Consider the following 23,811-nt stretch of genomic DNA (forward strand, 5'->3'; position numbering starts at 1 on the left):
ACAGCCATTGTTCGTGCTACCACCTGCTTGTTCAGCTGGGCCTCATAATCAGTCTTCCCATTATTTTGGTCTGTTGTTCTGCTTAAGGACCAGAGGTCCTTAATTCTGGTCCAGAAGACCAGAACTGGATTTCCCTTGGGTGTTGCTGTAGCACAAGTTACCACTTCCAGACCTGTTTGCATCTCTCCCTCTTACTAACGTCATCACTCTTGTCCCTGTCCTGACTGTGCAGTCACCCCTTTTAAAGTTATTGTGTGTGTTTTCTCTATGCTGGCTTTTCTGTGCTGAAGGAATTTACATGAAGTTATATAGTTAAGAATTTGTTTTCTAGATCACTAAAATCTAGCTCAACACAGGCTTCTGCTCTTTCCTTGTGCTTTTAAGGCTTACTTCTGCTCTCTAAGCATTGTGAAGCACGGGCAGTTTTCTTGATCTGTATTTTGGTAGCATTCAACATGTTGGAACTTTGCCGGAGTGGATCCACTAAATGGGCAAACTTTACCCTTAAGGGGAGGTGGGGTGGAATCACTGATACCAGGTGAAGTGCATTATATATTTGTTCTACAAGTAGCAGCTGTTCAGTACGGTGCTGGTAGAGCCTTTGTGGAAGAGAGTGCTATGTGAATACAAAACCAAGCTTAAGGTATGGATTTTAAGTTATTATCAGAGGGTTTGGATTGCTTCAAAACTTGTAGCTTTCATGGGGTTGCTGGTCCTGGGTTCTGAGCACAGGTATGTACTTTGAATTAAGGTTTTGTGAGTGATAAGAAAGCAAAGAGTTGGGTACAAATAAGAGTCCTCCATGTTAAGGAGGATGTGCAATCCAGAAGTTTGTAACGGGTTATAGAACAAGAGGATGAATCATAGAATGGTTTAGTTGTACCAAGTTAAGTTGCTGATCCTCTGTGGTGTTGCTGTTGTGTATTTCACTGTTGTTCATTTCCAGAACATTTCAAGAAGTATGCTGAGAACTGAGGAGCTCACTCTCTTTTCTAGGAGTGGGGCTGTTAACCCAGTAGAAAACAAAGAATTGATAATATGTTTCTGAAATTCCTTTTGTGAGTAATGTTTTGACTGTGCAAATTAGGAAGTCACACTGGGGGGGAAAGTGGAACTTTTTGCTTCAGTGCTCCACAAGGAAAACACTGGAGGTGGATTTAGAAAACAATTGGAATATAGGGAAAGAAAACTTCTGGGAAAGCAAATAGATGAGAACAAGTCTGTAAAACCTAAATCTGGGTGGTCATACAGGTCTGAAAGATGGCACAGACAGGCAAATCTGAGTGCTATAGCATGTGATGCAGGTATCTGCAGCAGCAGCTGTACCCCTTGATTTTTGTATTGTTAGGAGTACCTAATCCCCAAACTGCATGGAAGAAAGGCACTGTAATAGAGTATCTGTGTACAGCTGGTAACACTTCCTGAGGGGCAGAACATGCAATCTGGTTTGCTACCTGTGATGGCAGTAACATGATCTAGAGGATTTAAGTATTTGGGAAATAGCATTTGAAAGGAGGAAGACCTAAATGCTGCTGTATTTTGTGTGGGACTAAGGGTAGAAAAGATGCATAAAACCTACTTTTTGTAGTTTTTAGTTAAACCTAGCTGATGGGTCAGCAGTTCTGTTTGTAGTTTGGTGGCTTGTGGGCTGCTTCTAAGGGCCATGCAATCAAAACAGAAATCACTGACAGTAAGCTGCAGGCTCCTGGGTGGAGGAAATGGGGTCTGCAAATTGAGAGAATGTGAAAACCATGGCTCTGTGCTGTGGAATTTCTGAGCGTGCCACAGGGATGTAGTATCAGGAGTTGGGGAAACGAATATCCAGATGCTACAGACTGAGCAATTGAAACTGGAGCTTGAAGCCATGGCAAAAGCTGCTTGTGCTCCATGAGCAGCCCCAAACAGTAGTTTGGGGGTTTCTGTATGGAACTCAGAGATGATTCTTGTATTGCAGACACGCCACAAGCTGGCAGCCTTTCGCAATCTTAGGAGGAGGTAGGACCTGAATAGCCTCAGTTGTAGGTGGGAATCTGGCCTGCTGGCTGGTTTTGTGCAGCACTGCTGTAGAACCACTTCCCTGGATCCAGGAGGCCAGCTGTAATCCGAGTTGTGTGCCCTGCTGGGGTTTGCCAGTGAAAATAATCAGTAGAAGGACCCTATCCAGAACATTTTTGGCCTAATTTTAGTAGCATCTTGCTCGTTATCTGTGTTTAGCAGGTTACTGCCTGCAAGGAGTACCCTTAGGCTGGGGGAACTGCAGCAAATTCTTGGCTGAGTGGCATTAAAGGGAGAGGGAATTAGACTTCTCTGTTGGAAGAAGCTATGCCCCACCCTATGCATTCTGCTGCAGGAAAAGAGGTCTTTATTCTGCTTTGCCAGCCTTGTTTCTTTTTCAGAGTAAGAAGTGTAATTTCTCTGAAGTGTCTTGTAAGGACACCCGTTCCAGGTCTTGCATGGTGTGCTCTTGTTCCAGGGAGGTGCTGACTGAACTGTATTTTTCCTGAGTTTGTGGTCATCTGTTGTTGCCAGTCAACTGCTCTTAGGCTGGGTGGTATATGTGGAGATTGCCACTGAGATTTCCTGGTTTCCTTTGTTTGTTTTTAGGTTGTGAACTCCCACGTTTTGGGAGGAGAAGGGAAGTAGAAAAGACATCTGTGTGAAAACAACATTTGGTTTGTTGTGCTGGTGTTTTTTCTTCTTCAGTAAGCCAATGGTTGTGTTTTATTCTCGTACTTCTGCGGTACTGTGTCACTGCTGATGTTGTGGCAGGCAAGTGTTAGCTGACTGGTCCAAATGTTTTGCACTCACATTGACTTTCTGTGGGATAATGGTGCTTGACTCCATTTGACTCCTTGGTAAATACTGTAATTATTTCTCCATATGTATGCAAAGCTTTGGAGGCCTTTGGTCATCTCTTGTTTAAAGCAACTGTTTTGGTAATTTGGTTATTAACATTTTATTAAATTGGCCCTTGATTTGGTGAAGCATGAAAGCATGCACTGAACTCTGAGTTTGGTTCCTCTAGGAACACTTCTGAGCAAGCGCTCTGTTGAACTGGGATATTGGCTCTGTGTTTTGTTTGATCTCTGTGTGCAAGGGAATTTGTGAATAACAGTTGTGAACCAATTACTGAATGTGAGGAAAAGACGCAAATGAGCACATTGAAATGTGTGTGGGAAGCAAAGTGATTTTCAACTTGCTAAAATCATTGAACAAAGTATTTAACTTTTAATCATCTGCATAGGACTAGATCTCTCCTCCAGCAGCAAGTAGGGGAGATTTTTTGACAGGGAAATTTGTAAGAAGTGACACCCTCATTGCTTTTCTTTCAGGTTTGATATTGGGGACCATAATAGCATCATGCATTGAATTGGCACATCTCCACTGAAATCATGAGGGAGATAAGTGGGGCCATAATGTTTAATGAACATATTCATATTTCCTGCCTCTATCCAAGCAGCTGGAATTAATGTAGTTGCTTGTTAGATCAAGGCAGTGATACAATGTGGCAAGTAGTTGCAGTCCAAGGTTTTGCTGAGTCTCCGAAGCTAAGCACTTGATAGGAGGTACTCTTTGTACACTTCTGAATAGAAATTTCAATTGGCAAAATCGCTGTCCATGTCTTCTGTTGTTTGGTTTCATTGTTTGGGTGGTGTGTCATGGTTATTTTTGGTTTTGTTTTTCCCCCTGGAAAAAGTTTTCTCAGCTGTTATTTGATGCTAGTAACGTATACTCAGATTAGTCAGACAGTGGTGTCAGTAATGTAGCTGTGGTTCTAACAGCATGTGATCTCCTGCATCCATCTCTTGAATTGAAGGTAGTGTCAGCACTGCCCTCCCCGTGCATGTAGGTTGCATGCAACCTGTGTTGCAGTGATCGCAAATTCTATGGCAAAACTTGCTATTCTGTAGGAAGCTATGGGACTTTTTGTGGCACACACAGAACCACAGCTGAATCTGAAAGTGTAAAGACATATGTTGACGATCTTGGTGAAGGGGAATGACTCTCAGCAAGGCAGAAGGTTCTGCTATTGGGGCTTTTTCTGGTAGGTGGGTACACTTCCTCAAACTGACAGTGTAGGGAGAGAAGTTAAATTACATAATCATTGAGATTTACATTTCCAAGTCATGTAGACTGTTTTCCATTGAAGTCATCAGGTGTCTGTCTCTTACTGGTTGATCAGAACTAAAATGGATGACATTCCTCACTAAGGGAGGAACGTGTTGTTAGTACCAATGTACTAATATGAAAACATGAGGTGGCATCAGCCACTATTTGTCCAGCCCTCTAAGAATCACAGAATGATTTGGGTTGGAAAGGACCTTAAGGTCATCCAGTTCCAACCCCGTCACCCACGCCTCACACTAGACCATATTGCCCAAGGCTCTGTCCAACCTGGCCCTGAACACTGACAGGGATGGAGCATTTACCACTTCTTTGGGCAACCTGTTCCAGTGCCTCACCACCCTCACAATAAATAACTTCTTCCTTATATCTGACCTGAACTGCTCCTGTTTAAGTTTAAACCCATTACCCCTTGTCTTATCACTACAGTTCCTGATGAAGAGTCCCTCTCCAGTATCCTTGTAGGCCCCCTCCAGATAGAAGAACCCTCTTTTATCTCTGCTTCCATTTATACTGAATTAGCATTGATTTTCTTCTGTTTTCTTACAGATCTTTAAATCTTGCCTAGATAATCTTGTAGAATTTTCCTACAAACGAAATGAACCAACTGGTTTTGGGCAACCAAATTTTGTGTGTATGTGTGTATATATACATATATACACATATATATGTATACATGCATACACATCTATGTGTGTATATATAAAATAAGCTGTGTTAGCCGACTATTTTCATTTGAATGTAGGAAATCTTAAGAGACTGTGTGATAAGCTCTTTCTGTTCAAGTCACTGTTACAAGTGGCCTGTGTTGTCTCCTGGTTACTATAAAAATCTCAACGTAATTGTGGTTTCCAGAGTTACAGATCCATCAATTCCACTTGTAATTATGTGTGAAATTACTTTGTCAGTGGCTTTCCCCCAGCTTTTTCCTGAAGGGGAAAAAAAATCCCACATACAGACTCACAGAAATCTTCATTCAATGCAGTAATACTTTTTTTACTGACCCAAGTTATTTCACATTGGTTAGAAGTTCTTATTCCCTGGTTTCACATGTATTTCTCTGAGCTGCTTTAAATTGGTGTTGTACTGATTATAGAACTGCTTAAATGATAGCTGATGATAAATATTATCCTTGCACAGACAATGGGCATCATCATGTGTCATGTCTGCAGACCAGTTTTTTGCCTGCATGGCAGATTTCTGTGGCTGGGAGCCAGGAATTTTAATGAAACAAAACATCAAAGATGCAGAAGAAATGAGAATATTAGTCAAGGAAGATACACAGTGATGCTCTCTGATAACCCCTGGTAATTGATATTAGAACTATGTGGGAGCAACTTAAATAAACATCTGGACACTGAGTTTAGACATTTCCAGTGACAAAACCCAGACAGATCTTCTGGACTTGCAATAATAAATATTTCAGTGCAGTCCACATGAATCAACTTAGAATTCTGTTTTCAATTATTCTAGTTTTATAAATATATCATAGTTAATTATTCAGGGATAGAATTTCTTTTGAAGATTAAGGAATTTGATGTTTGCTACATTCACATAAAGTTCCATTTTTTATTTGTATCAAATTTACTTCTGTTTGTACAAAAACAATAGTGCAAGCTTGCCAAGAGCCATTAAAGCAGAATGCAGCTGAACTTTTCCTGGGGTGGAAGAGCTTTTTCTGAAAATCCTGGCAATGCACTGTAATTCATTCCAGCTCTGGTAACCACTAAAATTGTACTGAAAATGGTAATAATTTTAAAAGTTATTCTCAATATTTTTAAAGATGTTTTTCTTATTTTTTTTACTTATGGCAGCAAGGTAGTGCTAAGAACATGGTATTCCTTACAGACGGTGGTATTTATATGCACTGAAATGTTTAAAAGAGGTAGCAATGAAGTTACAAGACTAAATGAAACACTGTTTGCAGTCCAGATCTGATCCTGGTACTACAACTGTGGTGAGGGAATGGCTAGTAAAAGTATGCTCAGTTTTTGTCCAACTTCTATATTCCTTAGAAAAGCCTCTTGTGTGGGAGACAAGTGCAAAATCGCTTATTTCAGAATAAATGAATCATGTCTCTGAGGCTGAGGAGTTATTGACATGTATTAAAGCTACTACATTAATGCTTTTTTAAAATTATATTTTTAATTATTTTTATTATTTTAAGACAATTTGTGTCTCTGTTGCCAAGGGCCCTGGACAAGCTGAAGGTTTCTTCTGAAGACTATTCAAGATTTAGAAATCTTCACTGTCACTTTCAGTGTAACTTATGTTTCCTCACAGCCTAGGTTCTCAACATCAGTACATCTTCCTATAGTTTCTTACCTTGGCTGTCACTAGCAGGAATACTAATGTAAGCTGGCTGCTAATGCTATTGAGCCACTGGTTGAGTTATGCCATACCAACAGGTTAAGTTTTAGGGAACCGATGTTTTACCCTGACCTACAGGTCATCGTCCCTTTCAGAGGTGGAAGAGGCTGAATTGTTTTGAGTACAATTCGGCGTGTCCCTATTATGCTAGATGTCAAAGCTGTTGTGTCCTTAATCAGGCTTGGGTTCATATGGCAGTTCAGGTTAGAAGGGACCTCATGCAAAATGGAGTCAGCTCTGGTACTGAAAACCTCCAAGGATGGAGACTGTACAGTCTTTCAGGGTGACACGTTCCTGTCTATTACTGTCTTCTGACCTGTGGTGGTGGGGAGTTCTTCTTTAAACCCACTCTGAGCCTCTCTTGTTTTAGCCTAGCTCTGTCTTCTGATGGCCTCCTTGTAGGTGCTGGAGGACTACTGTTCGATCCTCTTGAAGTCTTCCCTTTTTCAGCCTGAACAGGTACACCTCTGGCTCCTGCAGCGTGCTCTTTACCAACACCCTCAGGGCCTTTTTAGCAGGGCTGCTCCCCAGCTTCTTGTCATTTCTGGGCAAATCATAGGCAGCCATATTAGGAAGCTGCAGGCTGACAAGTGTGTTGAACTATTCACTCTGTCATAGCCTTCCCAAATCAATAAAATATATTTTCTGCTTTCATGTTTTTTTGGGGAGCAGGGGGATGGTAACAAGACTGGTTACCCTGATCTGAGCCTATCTAAAACTTCAATGTTAATTAAAAAAAGGCAATTTGTGCTTTGTAACCCTTTCTATGTACTATAAAAATGATGGATAAGGAAGCTATAAATCAGCCTTAAGTCTGATAATCTAATAAGAGCATCTCTTCAGCAGTTTCACCTCTTGCTCATTGATCTATAGCTTGGTAATTAATTTCCCCTAGCTTTAACCTGGTATTTATTATAATACCTAATTCTTCATTGCTAAAACTGTGCACCGGAAATTTGTAGTGTTATAGTTCAGACAGTATAATCTATTCATTGTTATAGGAACAGAGGAGGAAGACAAATTATTTAGAGGTTTATTACTTAGATGCATTTGAGGAATGCTGAGTGGATAAAGCTAAGAGGAAAATGTAGGTTGGGACAATTAAGCAAAAGCTCTTGTAATAGGAATTATCTGTTGAATGGTCCTCCATGAGAAAGTGTTAGGTTCTCATCTGCAGGTGCTTAAAATTCCACTGGGCAAAGTACTGACTGTGGAGAACAGCTTTGTGCTACCTAGGTACATGGGTGATCAGGATGTGTTGCTGCTGCTGTTCTGCCCCATGCTGTAGCTGCAGCATACCACTCTTACAGAGCAGCCACTTTTTTCAGTTCTATTTGTGATTAAAACCTGGGGATCTGGTTTGGCTACCCTAGGCTACCTTAAATCCTATTAAATTTAATGGAAATTGCTCATCAGATCTTGAATCTGAAGTACATTGACAGTTCTGGTTTCCTCCTTCAGTTTGTTTTTTCTAAGCTTGCTGAAAGGATGGAGCAGTGTGGGTAACTGCCTTACTTATCAGCTGTGCCCTGTTCCAACACTGATTACTTTTTTCCAAGAATGAAAAATGCTGATAGAAAGTAGTAGTAAAATTAACTTCAAATTATTTGTAGCAGATGTAAATTCTCTTTATGCGTGCTTTTTATGCTTTATGTAAAGGCAGAAGAGCTTGAGTTGGATGTCTTGACCCCTCCCTTAACTCAAACTGCTGTGCAGTAGAGAGGAAGTAAACTTTATAGGTTTGTACTGAATGGCTGTTGAGACGCTTGACATGTACATTTAAAATCTAAAGTCATTGCTCTGTTTAGGTATTTTTATTCTGCAGAGAAAGATTAAAAAAGAAAAAAAGCAAGATGTAGAAAAAAATTGTAATCAAGTAAATATTTCACCAGATGGTAAAGCCACAATTTGCTACTTTATTAGCCAGTTGTTTAGAGTAGCTCTGTTCTCTATCTTTGAAGTAGTTGCTCAGGGTTATCAATTGTGTTTGGTTTTTAGTGTAAAGAGAATTGGAAAAGCACCACTTCAGATTTCACCCATTATGCCTGTTTTACAAGGTATCATACCCTTTTACCACAGAAAAGGGGCTCTGCCTCATGTTTTGTGCTAGAGAAATCAGGCTCTGCTTTACTGGTGGATTGAGGATCTATGGGAGACTGTCACCTGAACTGCACATATTTGACCTTTTAAAAACAGGGAGATGAGAGATAAAGTTTCATAGGCCTGTGGGGGAGCAGCAGTTTGTGTTTCAGCCTGTGTCACATCTGTCTAACCTGTGTATGTGGCCTATAATTCTCTGCCACAGCTTAGAAGGTAAGTGCTCCAGAGAACTCAGTGTGTTTTGGGTGTTTGTGTGTAAGAAAGGATAGCTGCAAAATGTTTGGAGGCCTTAAGAATCAATGATACAGATTTCAGGATGAAAGCCTAAAATGCCTTTTCCAGCCATGTGCTAGGAAAGGGAGCATGACGCTGATCCTTAAACCTTGCCTATACTGAATGCTTCCATGTTCCCTGCTAAATTGATGTCTAAGTAGCTTTACTGGTGGGAGTAGAGGAGCCAGGAGAGTCAGATTACACTTTATCGTGGAACTTGGTATGAAATCCGTACTTTGTTGCCTGGACACTGCAGTTAGGATGGTAGTAATATAAGAGGATGTTTGTAGGAGTGCTATATATTGCAGGGCTGCCCTGGATCAGATTGCATTTAATACATTGTAAAGGCCTTTGATCAAGGACCACCTGGCCGCATCTAGCTAGTGGAGAACCAGGAGACTTACTGAAGGACAAACTGTCCACTTCACAGCCTGCCACTGCAGCAGGAAGTGTTTTTCCAGGTTATGATTTTACTGTTTTTAATACTGGTACTGTATAACACCCCACAGTATTAATTCAACCAGGATACTATATGGGTACACAACTTATTCCTGTAGTCTATTTAGGTAAAGCAGACAGTGTGCTGGTTACGCTGCCTTGATGATTTTATGCCAGCTGCATAAGAACAGGCAATAATCAAGCACACAGCCTGCTAGGGGAAAGGTGTTTTCCAGTGTCAGCTGGAACAAATGTGGAACTCCTGCAGTCAGTCTGAACCGGTGCAGGCATTTGTTTCACCTGCCCAGAAGTGTTTTGTTTGTGGTCCAGACTAGGTGTTTGAAACCAGACTTGCTGTCTGATTGAGCCATGACCTCAGTAAAGTGCCAATTTGTGCTGCTGGCTGGAGAGTTGGTGTTCCCCCGTGATCGCCCCGTTCCCTGCCGCAAAGCTGAGCTGTGTCATACAAGGCATTTTGTGGGGGTATTTTTGTCACTGTGCCAATAGTTCAAGGCTTCCATAGGAATGTTAAGGTAGAGAGAAACCAGAAATACTTTTTTTTCCTCACAAAAAATGGCCTTGTTTGTAACTTGCTTTAGGGTTTGAAAATTGTAACTAGTGTTTTATATAATTAGCTTGTGCTTTCCTGGTGTAATGCCGTTAGAGACATGGACATGACAGCAGGCAGCACCCCTGAAAGCTGGCTCACTTGTCAAGACACTGGAGGCAGTATAGCCTCATTAGCATCGAGCTCTGCCTGAATTAATGAAGCCCTACTAATGAATGATGTTGTGCTAGGTAGTGTACCCTTATGTCAGCAGAGTAACCAACCAAGATAAATTCTGGGTAGTGTTTAAGTGGGTTTTCAAATGCCTTTTGATACTTCTACTGAAAAATACAGGTGTATCCAACCCTGCCTGACATTACTCCTATTTCCATATACCTGGCCTCTTTGCAGTTTCTGGGTAACAGCTCAACACCAACATTAAACATTTTTCCATGGATTTGTATGTTCAGCCAAGCTAGGCTGTCTGACATAATCAGGTAATTAAATATCTAGTTATTTCATGATACTTTAATTAAATATTGGACCTCCTTATGGATCTTAAGAGGGGAAATGCAGAGAGCAGGAAGGGCTCCCTGACAGATATCCCGCAAGCCAGGGGCCAGGGCTCTGGCATCGAGGGCTGACCCAGGGATTTTGTTTGTGAGGGGGCAGAAAGACCCGTGGTGAGGAGATCAGAGTGGTGCTGAGGTGCACCCGGGTCTCGGGCTGCTCAGGCAGCAGGAGCTGCACCAGCTGGCTCAGGGAGGACTCCTGAGCTCTGCAGGCACAGGAGGACAGGCCCTGGGAGCACCTGGGCCTGGTGGCCATGGCAAGCCAGGATGGTGCAGCCTCCCCTGAGCTGCAGGAATAGCTCAGTGAGAGCTGAGGAAGAACTTTAAATGGGCCATAGCCTGAAGATATTATCCTCTCCCTGGCTGACAGCCTCGGCCTGGAGAGCAGCCAGGGAGGACGAGAATGGGGCCCTTGGGGTCCGAAGATATTAACAAAATAAATAACTCCGACCGCAGCGCCCCTTCCACTCCCCTCAGTGCATTCCGCGGAGGAGCCGGCAGCACCCTTCCTCTCCCCCGCCTCCTGAGGTAAATCAGACGCACCGCGTCTGCTTTGCATTATAAAAGAGGGAAATGAAAAAAAACCTCACCAATGTAAACACGGTTGCTGCAGAAACTGGATATAACCAGGTGATTCAAAGGGAAAAAATTAAGTCATGTACACCAAGTTTGTCTTCACATCTGTTAATTGTAAGGGGATGATTTTAAAAAGAGGGAAGTCCTGGTTTAGGGCCTTTTCAGCAAAGCCTGTAAATGTGTACTTCACAGAAACAGGCTTACATTTATCCCTTTTCAGTGCATCCCTCACACATGCAGGTGCTTACGGAAACGTCCAGGCTGTGCTGCTGGAGGAGACCTGGCCTCCATGGCAGGGCTGGAGTGCCCCAGACAGTCCTGTGGAGCTGTGGAGGCACCCCAGGCCTCCCTCAGCCAAGAAAACTGTTACTGTTGTAGTTGTCAGTCTAGTGTTGCTATTATCCTGTCAGCATGACATGGTAAAAGATATGAGCACTGTTTTAAAAACTTGAGAGAACAGAAAATGACAGTGTTGTTGCTACCATTATGTTATGATTGTATTGGTTTATTACATTATTACTTGGCTTTTACATCATCCAAAACATAACTGTTGTTATGTTGTGATGTTGTTGTTATGTATGTCGTTTCTGAGCTCAGCACAGTAATTTTAAGTCAAATAGACTTTTACCTCAGAAAATATTAATTTTAGTTTAGCGAGCGCACGCGTTTAGAATTAAAATAAATGCTAGTGGTGTGCGGCTCTGCTTGCTCAAATGAATACAAGTTGGTGGCATATTTGATAGAACTCCTTAAGGTTGTTTTAGGAGTGGTTTGTTTTTTGTTTTAACACTCCATTGCCTGAATTTGTCATATATGAAAGTTTTGGCTTCATTTGTGTAAGATGATTTTCTATGCCTGAGATACGGGAACATCAGATCTAGGGGTAAAATCTTTAATTTTGTCAGTTAAAAAGAATCCAGTGCTTCCTATGTTCACAACTAAATAAATAAGTAAATCAGCCCATCCCTGTGATTTTTCTGTTTGGAAGCTGGCTTAATTTTTACTGTTTGGAATTGTCAATACTGAAAATAACTGGAGCAGAGGATGAAAGCATGTTCTGTGCCTGCTCAAATAAACTGTCAAGGTATTTAGGTTTTCTAAGTCATCTTTTAATTTTAGGTGCTAAGCTACTTTTATGTAAAGATTACTTTCATCAAGTTTAGAATTTTTTCTAACAGGAGATTTTTGTAAACTTTTCCACTAGAATAATGATTAAAATGTAAGTAAATGAATACTCAATAACAGACTATAAAAAGTAGTCATGTTATTGAACTGTTAAAGCTCTAAATCATGAGATACAAGGCCATTATCAAATTATGACACGATCCTCATTTTTAACATCTTCAAATGGACATATTTTATAAGTAAGCTTACATATACAGCATTTGGAAGCATTTGGGCAGAATGCATTAATTTCATCTTTCGTGAGCTTTTATACATCTTGCATTGCAGAGTACTTAGGGAGCATGAGTATTTTCGAAGATATCTGTGACATCTGTTCTTAATATTCTAACATCTTTCTTCCGTGTACGTTTGATAGACAACATACTTTTGGCAGTCTCTGTTATTAGAATTGCCAAAATGTTGATATTAATTTGAGTGCTTTGGTTTTCAGTGAGTGCAAGCCAGAATGAGCCTTTTCAGAGAGTCGTCTTTGGAACCAAGTTATTTCTAGAAAGCCAAATGTTTCAACATTCTTTTTAGGCAATCAGAAATAGATTTATAATAAAATAAGGAAATTATTTCTGTTCAGGAACAGTTCAACTGTATCTGCTCTCTCATCTTTATTTCTGATGTGTATTTTTAAATACAACACTGTATTTAAACTCCATCCAAGTACCAGGCTGTGGGATTTTAGCTTGCCTAGATACTTAACCCTCCTAAATGCCTATTGAAAGTGCATTGGTATGAGCGTATAAATGGCATTTCATGAAGAGATTTTTCTGAGACTTAAGATGTTACAGTGCCGAGCACTGTGCTGTGCAGTTTTCAGTTGAGCACAGAGTGGAAGGTACAGCCAAGAGTTAAGTGCCAAGGCTTCTTATACAACACATGAGAAGCCCCCTCTGAAAGATAAAGATCAGACCAGAAAGCAAAAAGAGAGCCAGTAGGGAAGCACCTACGGGTACTTTGGATTTGCTGTCTCACAGGAGAACAGGTTCCTAGGAATTTCTTTTCAGAAGTTAGGTGGCTGTCGTTTCTCTGAAATCACACCATCCAATGATTAGGTGATTGTAGAATTCAGCTGTAATTAAATCTCTTTACTGCAGAGCACCTATTTTCTTCAAGTCTTGTATGTCTCTGAAGAATTAATTAGCCACAGGCCTGCAAACTATTCTGTGCTGGTATAAGCTTATCTCCCCTGGGGAAGCTGTTATCCAGTTTAACAAGGCATGGGGAGAGGGAGAACATAGCCTGGGTTTCTAACCTGTCTAACACATGGAAGGGAAAGATTAGGTTCTAGTTGCTCTTTGAAGGATTGCTGTGGTGGACAAGCTATATTACCCACCTTTTCCTACTCCAGAATGAAAGGCAAAGCTGCAACTACTTTTTCTAAGGAGGCCAATATGAGCAATAAGAATGTATGCTGCATCCGACACAAGTGATGACTGCACGAATCCTGAAGGACCCTGGTGTGATAAGTGCTGAGTTGCATAGTCCTCCTAAGGTTATGGCATGTCAGAATGCATGTAAAAGCCAAGCTTTAGGTACCAAGAAAACTATAAGGTGATATCTACACCATAAACGGAAATGAGTTATTCTCAGTTAGAGAGCAACTAGGAGAGGTTTTTCAGCACTGCACTGCAGTTTTTAACCTATGTGTGATACTCAAAGCAGAAGTTAAGTGGGAGCTGCATGTGTATCAGTTTTATCTATTGGACCTACTCACTTAAAAAAGCTGGGGTATTGCCCTGTGTGACCAAGAATTACTACTGGGGATATTTTATACGTCAGAAACATGAGCCAAAGATCTCACATTTATATTCATTTCAGAATCTGCAGAAACAAATGTGAAAAGCTCATACAGACACTGAAATCCTGTCCCTGTCAAGGTAAGAGAGGCATTTCATAACAACTTCATCACAGATCAGATCTGGTAATGTGATACTTAATTTTGACTTTGGATGCTTCTCTTATTACAAAAAGCATTCTCTAATTACATAAAGATGCTTTCTTGATAGTGCTGCTCTATGTTACAAATATTTATTGGCCAAATCATTTTTTATTTATAATTCTGTAAATTCAGTGTAACTTCAGTGATGAGAAGGTTGCTCAGAAGTGGTGAAACACAAATCCACTCACAATCATTGTCACCCTGACTTATTCCAACTCTATTACAATTTTATGTATTGTTTCTTTCCCCTGCCCATTAGTTTTGCTGTTACCCAAGCTGAGATACACAGACCTTTCCTGTTAACTTTCTAGAATGAAATCTGTAGACGTGAGATTTGTGGTAATGGTTATTGTTCTGCAGCTGTAAGGATGGCTGTGAATTCTTCTCTCTGCAGCATGGGGAAAAAGCGCACTTTATAATGCATGAGATACCAGCAAAAACTTCTCTTGGGATTGCCTGAATGGTGTAACTGCCATGTGCCACGGTAACAACAAATACACAGATCAGAAAGTCTCTCTGAATTGTTATTTTGAGTACCATTCTCTTAGTGGTGATGTTTTTGTTCCTGCCATAGTTTAGCTGAATTATCCATTTCCTATAGGAAACAAATGATATATACTTTTTCAATATCACTTGTGCAGTATGGTTTCCTAAATCCAGTGTTCTGTACTATGTAGATTTTGGCTTCAGATGCCAAAATTTAAGGGTTTTATGTGCAGTCGGTATGAGCTAGGTGTGCCTCCTCATACTGTGTGTCAATCTGGGCATTCAGGCTTCTTCAAGTCTAAGAATAAATCTTCAGTATTTAAGGGATAAAGCCATCTCCTGAATGTCCCTTATATTTCTTTCTAAAAGTTCCCTTTAATGTCTTTGTTGACTTGCGGACCTTAAATGAAGCAGTGGAATATTGATACAAGGTAAGTAATAAATATGCAAGCATGCATAAAATGAGCTTGAAAATTAAAATGAAAAAAACCCCAAGTAAGGCGCAAGTCTCCCCTCATCCCTTTTCTAAGATGTGCGGTTTCACTTTCTCTCAGTAGATGTCAGCAACGCTACAATCTTGCTCAATTTACCACTTCGAGAGTCCTGTTTACAATTACAGCTCGTTTTCCACTTACAGTTTTGCAAAGGAATAGCCCATTTAAACCAGTGGAATCTATTGCCCTCTGAAACAGGATTAGAGGCTGCTATTCAGCATCTTAGAATAATACTGTATTCTCAGTAATGCAGAACTTATACAGAACTTAGTAGAAGGAGGCTTATTGCTACATTTTTAGATTTTTCTGAACCTTTACCTCATATTTGCCCTCCAGGCAACCATGAAGTAATATAAGATGTCTAATATTTTGCTTCATTCTGTGAAGTAAATCAAAACCGTGGGAATGTTTTCATATAATTTGATTTACTCCTGTCTCCTACAATACATCTTCAAACTCTGTTCAATTAACTCTCTGCCTGCTACAGGAAAGGGGCACAATCATATTCTGACTGAAAGCAATGGCAAGTGTTCTGTTGGCTCTGTTGGGCATTGTGTCAGTTCCAGAAGAATTCACAACCACAAAGGAAGGATGTGGAAGTTTCTTACTAGAAATTGTGTGTATGTGTGCATGTGTGTGTGTGTGTGTGTGTGTGTGTGTAAGGGAGGAAAAGGGATGTTTATTTCTGCATGTAAGAAGCATTCATTTTGCTGCATATTATAAAATAAACAGAAATATTTCAAAGTCACCATGTATGTGAAATGGGGAGCAGAGAATAACCAATCCAGGCTTTATTTGGTTAGAAATGAACAAATTTTATAATCCTCTGGTTCTCACAGGAGGGTCTTTTCCTTCATCTGATTTCCAGCAGGAGCCTAATTTTTTGTGATATATTGGGAACTTCTGAAGCGTGGCAGATTTGCACTTTTGCAACTTAAAATTATACCCTCGGAAACAGGATCAGCCCAGAAAGTAGCATTGACCATCTCTCCATGTGCCTGTCACTATCTCATTGGCAAGGTACCAAGATGAGCAGCACTAAGGATGAGAGAACTGCTCAGCCACAGGCAGTGCTGGGGACATTTTATGTGGTATTCACCTGTCTGCAGGGAAATGGGCTGTGATAATTTTATCCTGGCTACAGTGTGTTCCCACACATGTAGCCAGCTAGAGCTGACCAGCTCCAAAGCCAAATTCCTTTAACCAGAGATGGAGCCACGAAAAAAAAATGTTAATAATAATTTGGAGGGGAATTGGGTGGAATGATTTTAACTTCTAGCTAAGGGAGGTAGAGCTGAGCTTCTCAACCTGTGCTGGCTTATCAGTCACATTGAGTGACAGTATCAAGCTGCTGGCAACACCGTATTTTGTTTTCCATGTTGTCCTCAGAATATTTTCATTTCCTGTGTCAAAGCAACATTACAGTCTGTTGCCTTCAAGTCATAGACTGGGAGCCACCATGTCATAGTGTTCCGCTTATGTTCTTGTTGCCCAAATTCTCTGTCCTTTCCTGTGATCTGTCCATTTTAGTGTCCTCCAGTGTCCTTTCCTGCCTCACTGTCTTCTATTCCTGTGCTTATCAAGTGGTCTTTGATTTTTTTTACTGCTTATCAGTTGACCCATTCTATGTCAGTCCTTTTCTCAGCTGCACTTTTCTCATAACCCCACAGGGGTGGGCTGGGAGTTGCTCTCTGGCAGCCAAGCACTGCCAAAGGAATAATTACCAGTTCTAGGGATGGGTCCAAAACACTGGGGGTCTGTGGGCCCCCCACATAGGCCCATTGCTGTCTGTGTCTCAGCCTGAGTAGATTAAGCAGACAAGGAGAAGCAGTTTGCCAAACTGAGTATGGGGTATGTGGCTCCAGGGTGATGAGGCAGCAGTGATGTGGAGATTTTACTTAGAGGCATCTGTTTGCAGCCATTTGGGAACTAAACCAAATGACCCCAGTGTAATGCTATTCTGTTGCCTCCATTGTTTTGAGCTCCTTTCTTAGTTGCATAGCCAGCAGGAGGAAACTGGTGGCTTTGGCTTTCTCTGACTCCTTCTTTGGCTCTCCTTGATGAATGGATGTGTTTCTGCCCCTTGTTCAGCAGTTGAGCAAGTCTCAGTTTCTAAGGTTTTGGCTTGGTTTGCAAGGTACGAAGTAGAGAATGCTGAATCTGCCACTGCTTTGCAGAACATTAGATTTGGAGGGGCAGTCTTTGTCACTCCAGTTCACACTGAAACTGGAAGGAAATGAAAAGATTGTGTCTTCCTAGCCCTTGCTGGGATTATGTGTATTACTAATAATGTTCTGAATTTACATCTGAGAATATCAGAGGGTCACGAGCTAAACACACATCTGTGTAAAGTTAGCCAAGAGTTGCTTCCATGTTACGAGAGTTGAAAGCAAGGTGCAAAAATAATGTTTACAAGAAGGCTTAAGCAATTTGGCAGCAGAGTGACAGGAAATCTCCCCATCTTTAGGTTGTGCATAATGACAAAGCCAGACTGTCTAAAATAATGCAGTGCTGAACACAGCGTTAGGTTTTGTTGTCTTCATGTAGGTCACCTAGGAAGCTTCTGAAGGATGCACTTTTACAATGAGATTGGGCATGCAGCTATATTGCTGGGTAATATAGGATGTTAAGTAGTTGGTGCTTAATTCACAGTAAGAGTAAAAATTGAATGTTCCCAACTTCATATATACTACTGTATGAAAGAAGAGATGTCTGACTTAGTTTAACTTTGTTGTGTGGCAACTTCTTCAAGTCATTGTTACTGTGCTGGTGGAATGGTTTATTTGAAAAGGGAGGTGGTGGAAGGTCTGAGCTTTCCTTTAAATATAACTTCACTCAAAGACCTGCTGCAAGTTTTTATTAATACTGGCAATATTTAGCACAGCAATAAAGCAAGATTTTTAAGTATTATACAGTTACTTAGCTAAATATGAAAAAACAGTGAGTCTTTCTGCATGTGCACTCTTTCCTGATACTGATTTTCAGGCCTTATGTACATCAACAATAATGGACCAATCCAGCCAAAATTTGCTTCCACAGCTGCTGGCCTTAGGAAGTTTCTTGGGCCTCCTGTGTTCTGCAGCTGTGGAGGCTATTCCCTGCTCTGAACGAAAGAATCTTCCCTCTCCTGTGACTGCAAATGTTGAATGAGACATCCTGTAACACCCTGTTCAGAGGGGCAGAGCTGACAGCTGAAGGCCATCCTTGGCATTTTAGTCTTTGTAGATAATGACAGATGGTGCATAACCATGAGCAGGGAAACCCTTAGGTCCTAAAATAAGAGAAGAGATTTCTGTGGAATTACTATAAAAGTTCATTGCCCAAAGGTTTTGGTGCTGGTTCTGCTCCAGAAAGAGTAAGGACGAGAGAGATTAAGGAAAGGCTTAAAGAAAAAATAATCTGGGATATTAGAGTATTGCAACATCTTAGGAGAGTGCAGAGAGAACATTTCTCCACATGCACCAAGTGTAAGCCCAGGAGAACCATTGCATGAAATGTTTCTTACAGAACCATACAACACTTTCCTGCCTTCAAGTTTTGCTCTGCATTTAAATATAAAACTGTCTGTTCAAAGTTTCACTTAAATTCCTTAATTTGGACCTTCCAAATGACTTAAAGCCCCCTTACGGTTTTTCAAATGAAACCTGATGTTTTCAAGTGAGTTTCAATTTTAACTTTTAACATTCTTGTTCAAACCTGAAACTCAAAGTGAAATTCAGGGAGTAGAAAAACACGTACATGGAAAAAACAGGAAAATTTCCCAAGAACCTGTGCAAGCCAAACATGCAAAAATTCCTACAGCTCAAACTCTATCCATCTATGCAGATTATCTTAGTCTCCTCTGCTTTGGTTACCCTCCCTGGAGGCCAGAGGATCTGATGGTGGTAGCTATCAGGAGCAGTGCTGCCAAAGAACTAACTGCAGTGTCTTTCTTTGGTAAACTGCCGTCTCTATGGGGACAGCAATTCATCCAAATCTAAACTTGTCTTCAGATTCCTTACATGCATCAGTAAGGCAAAGACAGTTTAAGCTCTGTTGATAATGTGTAACTGAAGCTGAAAGAAATAAGGTTTGAAGCTTGTTTGGAGCAGGGAAAAGTTTTAGTAACTGAGCTGCAACAAATGGGTAATTACAAAGAGAGCTAGGTGGTGGCGGTGGGAGTAGGAGACCAGATGAATTATGAGGCTTTATCTAATTTCCATCCCTGCAGCACTTTTGGTTGGAAAATGGAATCTAAGCGTGCCTTGTTATTGCATGAAATAAATAAACCAAAACTGGAATGCCGTGGTGGCTTCTTGATCTGTAAAGCATGCAAAGCTAAACTTACCACATGCAAAAACTATCACAAGAGTGAGTGCAAGCTGAAGAGTTGGTGATACTCGCTCTTTCAATGCACACAGCTCACAGTTCTCAGCACAGCTGACCTCTTGGGAACTGATAGGAAGTCCTGGCTCTGCTTGAGTCAATGGGAATTTTGCTGTGGACTTCAGGGAAGCTGGAACTTCACAGCATAACCCATGTTGTGAAATATATTGTTCCTGCCTCTTAAAACTTTGCAAAATCTCATAGGTGGCAGATATATATTTGTAGTGCTCAGGGTTTTCTGCTTAGTAAGAATGGGAAATTAAAGACAGCTCATTTTCACTACAGCTAGCTAGGCTCCTGGTAAGATAGTATGTCCTGGTAGTGCCATACTATCTTACTCATTAAAATTAAATACATAAATATAGAACTAATATGACTGTGAGTGGTCTGATGTTGCTCATTCTGCTTGTTTGTATGTGCCATCCCTCCCTGAGTCTGTGCTGTTGTCTTAAACTCCTTCACTGTATGCAGGCTTTGGCAGTACTTAGAAGAAGGGGTCCTGGCCTTGTTTGGTCTTTAGGTACTAAGGTCCATGTCCTGACTCCTATTCATGATGTGGACCTCAAGTAGTAGTTGTGATAGTTAATATTCAGTCATGTTACTAAGATAACTTAAAGTACTTTCTGTTAAGTAAATTGGCATCTTTGATTGGCATCAGCAACAAAGAAGTGCCATGTTAAACAAGTGAATAGAGATTGATTTGGGGGCTTTTTCATAGATATCCTTAGAGATGTGCCACCATCCCTAGGGAAGATTTAAGAATGGTTTTTTTCCTTAAGAATATCTTTTGTCAACTTTGAATGTGGAGTCCTCTAATTCTGGCAATACTGTTACAAAGGTTTTTATCCCATTCACTCCATTTGTTGATGTTTTTCCTGTTAAGACGGCCAAAACTTTATTTTCTGTGTATGTGGAAGATCTGGGTGCTTTCAGTGGTTTGTGTTGAAGCAGGTCAAATTAAAGTCATTGACTGTTTAGAAGTTGTGCATTCATGACTGAAGTGAATTGGGTTCCTTATGTCTCCTTTCTTTGTCTGTTTTCCCTGTAAGGCTTGGGTACAAGGCTGAGATCTACAGAACTTTTGAGAACTTAAAAAAGGAAAAGCAGCATACTGTATATTTTTAATTTAAGTAGTCTACTTAAATAAATGTACAGATGAAATGGCAAAAAACTGTCAATAAAATGGTGTGAAGCCTGAGGTATGTATTGCTTGTATAGCATGTATTCATAAGGTGCTGCACCAGGGTGAATTGACTTTACAAGGTCCACTTCAGGAAGTATCATGGTATTATTTCTAGTATTTTGAACCTTGGCATTTTTCTATAGAAGCTCCAAAATGTTTAACATTTATAGAGGGAGCTGGGATATTAGAGGTAGCTTGCTGCACTAGTCTGTAGATATCCAAATTTAGGTGCCACATCAAAAACTTCTCCTTTCAGGAAAGACAAAGCAAAATAAAATGGGGGGTTTATTTTTGTGGTGGCTCATCTGGAGAAACCCTCTAATGATTGTATTGTGTTCATAACTATGACACAAAATTAGCAGGTTGTAGCTAGCAGTATAGGATTTGGAACACTAATTTAAGACAGAAAAATAAGCAGAAAGAGAACTGATTGCCAAGGGTGTGTTGGGGTAGGATTTGCTTTGTCAGTTTTGTGACCAGCCTGTGAATGATCTGCCAAGTGGATATGTTATACAGCTTCCCACACACTATGGGTTTAATGCCAGCTGTGGTTAGTTCCTTTTTTTTTCAAGTATAGATGAATAAGGGAAATAGTAATTAAGCTTGTTTTAGTTGGGCATGCGACACATCAAAAAAGTTGCCAGCTTATTTTCCCAGCCTTGCTTTCTGCAAAAGCCCAAATAACTTCAGTACAGTGATTACAATGTATTTATTTATTATTATCTGTGCAGACACAAAATGACCTCAGCAAAGAAGAAGCCAAAACAATTTCTTGACTTTGGGAGAAGAATGATTCAGCCCCGATCTCTCTTCCACCCACAGCCTCCTTCTGGGGCTGTGACTTTGTCTTATGCTTCATCAGGAAACACATTTTTGGCTGAGTTTGACCTCTAGAGTGTGTTGGATCTTACAGGTATACTGTCAGATAGAGTTTGTATTGGACATGAAGTACTTCATTTGAGTATGTCTAAGTGCTAAGGTTTCATATGAAATTTATCTCATGGTTTTCAATACATGACTAGTTATTTATGTTTTGTTATTACAGAGTTTCAAGTAATATAAAAGTTAAAGGTAAGAAATACTTTCTGTGCTGTTTAAGAAAGGTATGGGACCAAGTTTACTTCAGCAGAGAACTGAGTAAATTGTTGAGAAGCATGATAAAATAGGATTGTAGAGTCTTCTGGAATTCTGTGTGGGAGGATGAATAGAGTATGGAAATATGTTCCATTAATTTCTAAGGGATATTCTCTGTGTATTGATGAAGGGGCCTGAATTCTAATCAGTGCCATGAATGATATAGTTGAAGATCATTAAATGAAGTAGCTGTATTAGATGTTCTGTCCAATCATGTTTTAGAACGAAAATCACAGTGTCAGACCAACCATGCATTTAATGAAGTACCAACAGTCGCTGTTTCTGAAAAAGTCAGGTATAAACCCTCTGAATTCTGGAAACTGGCAGCTTAAGAATATCTTGTGCTGGGTTATGATGTTTAGGTGTATTTATCTTCCATGAACTGATCAAATCCCTTTCATAAGACATTCTCATTTTTGACTTCCACATATCCTATGGTAACAAATTCTTCTGTCTTATGTCATTTTACATGGTACTTCTCCTTTATTCTTTTACTGTAAAAAATAATGACTGGTCATTCCCCCTATTCCTTCAAGTTATCTCTTTTCAACTAAAATGTTATTTTGTTTTGTTTCCTACTGTGTTGAAGCTGTTTCTTATCTGTCATCTCTTTCTAGTAAAGATTTCAATCAAATGACCTAGAATTAAAAAGTACCAACCAATCTGTGTGTAATACGCTCTGCTTCCAACTCACTGGCAGAAAAAGAATGAGGAAGAAATATGATCTTAAAATATTCAAGACTAGGTAGAATTCAGGATCTGAATCTGTGTGCCACTCCATACTGTTTCCTGTAGTGGATATAATGTACTTTCAAGGCTTAGAACAGATGTTAAAGTCAAAATGTAATTAAAAATGGAGATTATAAAAAAAAAAAGTGATAACATATGAGATGTGCTTGCCAAAGTTAGATCGTGAATACCTGGGCAAACAGGTATTTAAAACAATAGGTTGCCTACAGAAAGTGTATGTGTACTAGATGTTTTGCAGCAAAACTTTTGCTAAAGAGCAACAGGGAAGTCCTGATGTTAGCTGTAGGAGGCTGGGATTTGTATGGACACTGAGGGTAAGAACTACGTGAAGAAGAGAGTGGGTTTTGTTGAGAGGGGGAGTAGTGGGTGGGAAGGAAGGTGGCAAATGAAGTTACTTGGTGATTAGTCATTGGGTATGGGTATGTTTTATACTTTTATGAATGTCTTTGGCATAGCAAGACAGGGAATTTGATGATGATATACAGTTGGGACCCATTGCTAATGCAGAAAGTGAAGGAATATCTTACAGGAAGAAATGGATGACCTCTAGATTTGGAATAATAGGAACAGTTACAGAATGAAAGTTAATGGAAGGAAGTGCAAAGTTATGCACTTTGCGATTAATGGCAATTTCTGGTATAAACTGGAAGCTCATTGTTTGGAAAAAACAGGAGAAAGACTTGAGTATATTTGGTGACCACAGTAGTCAGCAGTATGTTCTAGACGCAAAAGGGCAAATGGAATTTGAGATTGACCAAATCTTCCCAGTTGAAATAAGGAAGTTGGGCCTGACAAGGCATGATAAAGCTGTATCTGAATACCATGTACTGCTCCAATTTCCTTGTTGAAAAAAGAAAGAGAACTCAAGCTGCAGAAGTTACCAGGATCATGGGAATGATAAGCTTATCTGTGAGAAGAAACTAAATTGGCAGTGGTTTATTTAGCCTTGCAAATGAAATCTGAGATGTAACTTATAAATATATCCATGTGAGAAAATACCAGAAAAGCAGTGCTATTTAAAAGATAACAATTAAACACAAAAAAAATTATATAAACTGGCCTTGAGGAAATTTGAGCTGCAGTTTAGGTTTCTAACACAAGATCCAGGTTCTGGAACAAGTAGAGCGGGATGGAATAAGAAGAACTAACTAGTTTTATTATGGAGCTATATCAGTTTATTAGAGGTATGTTTTTCTGTGTGTTAAGCTGATAGCATGACCCTAAAGCCTTATGGAGGAGCTTCATGATTTTTTTTTTTTGCTTGATCCTAAGTTACCCCCCTT

At 40.2% G+C, this 23,811-nt stretch overlaps 1 long non-coding RNA gene across 1 annotated transcript; it reads left to right on the forward strand.

Annotated features, from left to right (window-relative positions):
- The first annotated feature begins 367 nt into the window (after positions 1 to 367).
- Positions 368 to 22,883, forward strand: LOC133209103 (uncharacterized). The gene is made up of 3 exons (XR_009724594.1): positions 368 to 643; positions 13,996 to 14,054; positions 21,376 to 22,883. It is a non-coding gene; the product is annotated as an uncharacterized LOC133209103 (long non-coding RNA).
- The last annotated feature ends 928 nt before the right edge of the window (positions 22,884 to 23,811 follow it).

The sequence above is a fragment of the Neopsephotus bourkii genome, unplaced genomic scaffold (assembly GCF_033783945.1).
Source record: "Neopsephotus bourkii isolate Nb327-2 ecotype Australia unplaced genomic scaffold, CSIRO-AGI_Nbou_v1 NB_318, whole genome shotgun sequence".
Classification (NCBI taxonomy): Eukaryota; Metazoa; Chordata; class Aves; order Psittaciformes; family Psittacidae; genus Neopsephotus; species Neopsephotus bourkii.